The sequence below is a fragment of the Lepidothrix coronata genome, unplaced genomic scaffold, assembly GCF_001604755.1.
Source record: "Lepidothrix coronata isolate B3197 unplaced genomic scaffold, Lepidothrix_coronata-1.0 Scaffold223, whole genome shotgun sequence".
NCBI lineage: Eukaryota > Metazoa > Chordata > Aves > Passeriformes > Pipridae > Lepidothrix > Lepidothrix coronata.
In genome coordinates this window covers 809,379-815,525 of record NW_016690403.1, presented here as the reverse complement: position 1 = coordinate 815,525, position 6,147 = coordinate 809,379, and the positions used below count along the sequence as shown (strand labels likewise).

Below are 6,147 nucleotides of genomic sequence, written 5' to 3'. Positions count from 1 at the left end.
CGAGACAGCGCCTGAAGCGCCCTGGGGCTGAACTGGGGCCTGGGGCTGAACTGGGGCCTGGGGCTGAACTGGGGCCTGGGGCTGAACTGGGGCCTGGGGCTGAACCGGGGCCTGGGGCTGAACTGGGGCCTGGGGTTTTAACCTGGGCCTGGGGTTTTAACCCGGGCCTGGGGTTTTAACCCGGGCCTGGGGCTGAACCGGGGCCTGGGGCTGAACCGGGGCCTGGGGCTTTAACCCGGGCCTGGGGCTGAACCCGGGCCTGGGGCTGAACCCGGGCCTGGGGCTGAACCCGGGCCTGGGGCTGAACCGGGGCCTGGGGCTGAACCGGGGTCTGGGGCTGAACCGGGGTCTGGGGCTGAACCAGGGTCTGGGGCTGAACCGGGGTCTGGGGCTGAACCGGGGTCTGGGGCTTTAACCTGGGCCTGGGGCTGAACCGGGGTCTGGGGCTGAACCGGGGTCTGGGGCTGAACCGGGGTCTGGGGCTGAACCGGGGTCTGGGGCTTTAACCTGGGCCTGGGGCTGAACCTGGGCCTGGGGCTTTGACCTGGGCCTGGGGCTGAACCGGGGTCTGGGGCTTTAACCTGGGCCTGGGGCTGAACCGGGGCCTGGGGCTTTGACCTGGGCCTGGGGCTGAACCGGGGTCTGGGGCTTTAGCCCAAGTCTGGGTTTTACCCTGGCTCTGTGCCCATCAGGGTTCAATTTTGCTTGTGCCGTATTAAAAAAAAAAAAAAAGGTGCTTTTTTGTCCTAACAGTGCTCTGCCTATTAAAAACAAAAAAAGAGGCTTTGACTTCTCTGTGTGTTCAAAACTTACCATTACCGGTTTAATTTTCCCAGGATGTTTGTTTTTCTTATCTAAATACTTGCAACTGACTTGCTTGAATACTGAACTTGTTCAGAACATAATAACTTGACGCTTTCTATGTTTCACTTTCATCACTTGGGACACTCATGAGGTGTGGAAAAAATTGGAGAAATCTCAGATTCATACTTCGGGAGAAGCTGTTCTTGGCTTAGATGAAACTTTTCTAATATTGACTGTTCTTATTTGGAAATGTTTGGAGTCAAGTTTTGAAGTTTTTATCTTAATTTGCATTTTACTTGGTTAAGGATACATAATTTCGCCTAATACTCCTAGGGAACATATTAAAGAAGACCAAAATAAAGACACTGAAACAAGGTAGCAGCAAGTGACCCAAAATAAATGCTTTTGTGAAATGTTAGTGAGTGTAAGTTTGTTTGAAGCAAAATTTCCACTACGTTTTAAGAGATTTCAAGGAAACATCTTTCTAAATAAAAATGTGATTTTAGGCTTATTGCTGTAGTTGTAAGCCTGCGTTTGAAAATAACATTTGGAAACTTATCCGTTACTTTAATATCATTCCACTCCTGAAATATTTAATTTCTCAGTGTCACGTTTGGGTTCTCAGCCATGTTGCACTGAAGGAATTGGCAAACATTTGTTCTCAAGCTGGATGCCTTGTGTGATGTGCAGGAGTTTTTTCATAACGTAAAATACAGCCCCCAGCCTGATTTGAGGATGACATTACAGGTGGTTTTACTGTACAGGAGACAGGGAGGTGCTGGTGACAGAGCTCCAGAGTGCTTTTCTTCAACATACCAGGAAAACTGAGTAACTTTACCTCATGCAACTTGTGAGCTGTTTCTAAGTGGCTAAAAGGAGCTTCCAGACTTTGTATCACTAAACTTGTGATCTAGTATTCTACCTTCAGGAGCTTTGAGTGCAGAGGAAGAAAATTGCATTGTATTTTAAACCACTGCTTTTCATTGAAAGAACCGTGGGTAGGAGAGAGAGGGATGTACAGAGTTATATCTTAGACAGCCATGAGCTGTGAGGGAATGATAAGGGTTTCCTTGATGGAATTGTGATCAATGTTTTATCCTCATATCCCTTTAGAACTGGAAGGTTCTCATGAAAAGATTGTAAAGGTACTTGGGAGCCTTTTCTTTGTTTCTTTAAATGATTTCTGGAGATTTGGTCTCCAATTAAAGGTGATAGCATATCAGAATACTGTGATCTGACACTTACAGACTAACTATATAATGGAGTATTATTTTTAGTATTCTGTAGTCAGTTTATTGTGTTTCTATAAGGAAATATTTGACCTTTCTGAGAAAAGTGTTTTCAGGCCATCTAGAGAACTCGGGGGGGTGGGTGTGGGGAAGTGTATAGACAATTTTGTTCTACTAATTTGCCTAAAACATTTAAGCTCTGAGCTTATTTTACTCTAAGAAGCCACCTATTTCTTAAAACCAGGCAATCATGTTACATATTTTTTTTCACTTGCAGTGTCAGAAGAGATTCCAGATCAAGATTATAGTCTTAATCTACTTAATTGTAAAATGTAATGTGTAACACTTGATTTTATGATGGTCTGTATAACATAATAAGTACTAACATGCCCTGAGAGACCTGACCTGACTGAGGGGAGAGGCACACAAGCAAGCAGTAAAATACTTACATACATATATAAGGCCTTGGCTTTTTGCTTGCAAAGTCACCAGAATTTGGAGTGGAAACCAGGAGGAGTACTATGGAATGCTGGCTCATGCAAAGCCTTCTGAGATAATGAGAGACACAGAAAGAATCTTTTTGATTTATGAACCTCTTTTTTCTGAGCATGGACTTGCTGTAACTTTGTTTGTGGCCATGGCAAACACTACTGACTTTACACAAAGGCAGATCATTGCCTAGAGTCATGTACTAATGTTGATGGGACCAAACTTCTGCCTGGGAGGAAGGCTGAATAATCACAGTTATTTAGCTTGAGCTAATTTCTGCTAATTTTAATGTTAACTTTAGAATTACATTTCTTGTTCAGTCTTGATATATTCCCTTTTCCATGTACATTTGTGCCACTTTGCAGGCTGAAGTCTTGTCTCCAGTGTCATGAAATAAATCCTCAAGTTTTCACTTTGTTGAACAGGAGAATTTAGAGTTGCTGTTATAGAAAGTCAGTGTGTGTTAAGGATATTCAAGAATATTACTGTTGACTTTGAATTCTTAAAAGAGGTGATAAGTACTTGGCATCATAAAAACCTCAGTGAATCAGGCTTTACAGGTGCCTAACAAAGGTTTCTTGTGTGAAACTGTAAACTGGTTACTTTTACAGTCAGGAACTTGGACTAGCTTATATCTTAGTTTACAGAAATGGTTTCTAAGCACTGGTACTTGTGAACATAATTGGTTCCAGCTCTGGGGAATGCACTGAATGCACAAGAGAAAAGGGAGAACTTCAGGACTGTGTGATTGTCGACAAGTATTTAATTGGACTAATTTCTTAGTATTTTGCTAAGAAAATCTACATCAGGTAATGGTTTTGTGCAGTACAGTGATGATTATGGCTAATTCCCCTCGTGTCTCTGGACCAGGCAATATTGTTGAGTGTATCCTTTATCCTGGTTATACTACAGATTTTCTGAAGGTTTTCTTATTCAGGTAACAATGGAGAGCAAAGGTGGAGAGGTGTGAAGGCTACTAAAGTGGTTCTGAGCTAATGAATTTGGTGTTATGTAAGATTAGCTGTATTGCAGTGAGCCTAATGCAATGTTCTCAAGGTAGTTTCCAAGTGTTTCTTACTGTACTTCCATTTTCTTCTGAGCTTTCTTTTCCTTAATCCTAAACATTCATTGTCAGAATATTATTTTCAAATAATAATAGCTTTTTTTCTTTTCTTTTTTTTTTTTTTTAGTAAGTAGTGGTCGCTGGGATGTCACATTTCACTCTTTCATCTCAGTTAATTTTTGGAGTAGACCCCTTGACAATATACAGCAATGAAGACTGTTCTCCATNATCTAAAAGAATGGCATAATTCTTGTTGTTTCTTTTTAAGGTCAATATAATGGTTTGTTAATTGGAGTGCACTTTCAGTGTGCTACAGTGTTGCAAGACTAATCAGTAGGAAATCTTGTTTGGTTGGTGGTGGTGATTTTTCAAAGTGATCACTTGATTGGCAGTGCAGGGGATGGTTGGTAGTAATTTAAAGAGGTTGCTTTGGAGCTGATTTGTACAACTGAATAATTTGTGCCTTTTTTTTTTTTTTTTTTTTTTTTTTTAGTAAGCAGTGGTCGCTGGGATGTCACATTTCACTCTTTCATCTCAGTTAATTTTTGGAGTAGACCCCTTGACAATATACAGCAATGAAGACTGTTCTCCATTCTAATTTTCTTCCCTTTATCCCTTATCCCAACAGTTCCCTTGTAAACTGTTTTAAAAAAATTGGTGCAGGTTCATTAAGCAGCACAGAAATAAGCTTTCTTGTCTAGACACCCCTGAAGATTCCGCATAACGCGTTGTGCACTTGATGTATCTAGATAAGACATGAGGATTTCTATGGATAATGTTGGTCATGTGGTGGTTTTCAGTGTCTTGGCTTATTCCCTATTAAATAGGTCAACATTTCCTTTTTTCTTTTTTTTTTTTTCTTAGTTTGTAGCTATTCTGGGATTCTAGTACAGGATGTCTTGAAAAGACAGAGAAATATTCTGTGGCTATAGATTTTACACAGGAAATATACAGTTTTTGTGGTAGTGGGTTGTATATTTAGCTAAATATAACTATTCACACCATTGGGGTCTGCAGAGAGGAATCTGGTGTTTATTCCAAGTATTTGCTTATTGGCTTTGGCACCTGGCTGGGTGTGTGTGGAGTCAGACACCATGGATGGTTTGTCTTAGTGGAGCCATTAGGGTTGATTGAGTGCACAATCCCTCATCAAGTGGGAGTTGGAGACACCGAGGAGCTGTTACCATCTATCAGGGAAAGGTTTACTACTCAGTGTATGCCAAGTTTTACACTGCAGAGCCTAATAACTTCAAAGCTCGAAAAAGAAAAGCTTTTTTTATGTTATATTTCACTTCTATATTTGAGATATGCCAAAGTTGCCCAAAATAGTAAATCTAATACTCGCAGATCAGAATATTCTCAGACTAAAAATGTACAGGCCCGGCTGTAATTTCCTGATAGATGTCTGACTTTGAGTTGCTCTTGATAATGGAGACCCACTACTGGGTTTCTTAAAATCTCTTATGTTATCTTGAGGTATTTTTACTAGGGGACACTAACAAAGCTCAAGATTTAGATTATGAAATAGGTTTAGATTATGAAAACATCAGGAGCTGTGTGGCTGCCTCTCAAGTGGCACCAGTTATCTTTATGTGTGAAAATGGAAGAGATGGCTTGTGATACAAAAAGAAAGGGGGGTAAGTAGTAAGGAAATAGTGTGAAGCAGTTCCAAACCAGAAACCTCCAGGGAAAAGTCCTGATAGAGAGAAATGAAGACATTTATAAAACAGAAAAGTGTCCTGTATACACTGGTGCAGAAAGAGGTGAGGAAAATGGTTTCTGTCAGCAACATCTTCTTGGGTTGATCCATTCTAATTGTGTGTGTCACTGCACATGATCTACAGAGAGAATAAGGGGAGAACAGGACTGAAAATGCATCGAAAATGAAGTATTAGAACTATTGAGAAAGTGCTGCTTCCCTAATCCTGAATACTTCCTGCTGCTAGAGACTGTTGGGTTCACTATTTTCCCTGTATCAGAAATGCATATGCTGCTTCACACAAATCTGCATTTCTCAGCACAGTTTGAATTTGGCTCTTGCCAGATTATGGTGCTTGTACACTACTGACTCATCCTGAAGTGTCTGCAGAGAGTTCTGTGAGTGCAGAGCAGGTGATGTGTGTCTTGGAAGTGAGAACTTGTTTTTAGTGAAAGCCCCGTTTCACCTTTTCCTTCAGTTGCTGTCTGGGATAACATCACAAGACCTTTATTTTTGAACTGGAGTAAATTCCATTAGTATGGTTTTCCATTTCTTGTTACTACATGTCTCTAATTCAGGCATTTTCCTTTCTTAGCCTAAAGGTATGTAAAAATAAATAAGAACTCCTATGTTCAAGTAAAATATTTATTTTTGAGGACAAAAGTGAGTCTTCCTATTGCTACTCTACATGTGGATTGAAGTTTTCATGCTGGTTCTGCTAGAACATGAGTAGCCAAAGTAGGCAATGATTTATCTAGAACACATATATGCAGGAATATATTGAGTTTGTAACTACTTTCATAAGCTAGTTCAGAAGTAATAAATTATTATGTATATTTATACATATTATGTGTATCTATGTT

General features: G+C 40.5%; 1 protein-coding gene across 9 annotated transcripts in view; it reads left to right on the top strand.

Moving 5' to 3' along the window:
* Positions 1–6,147, top strand: part of GABRB2 (gamma-aminobutyric acid type A receptor beta2 subunit) — a 159,660-nt gene that overhangs the window by 44,645 nt on the left and 108,868 nt on the right. The gene's annotated exons all lie outside the window — the stretch shown is intronic.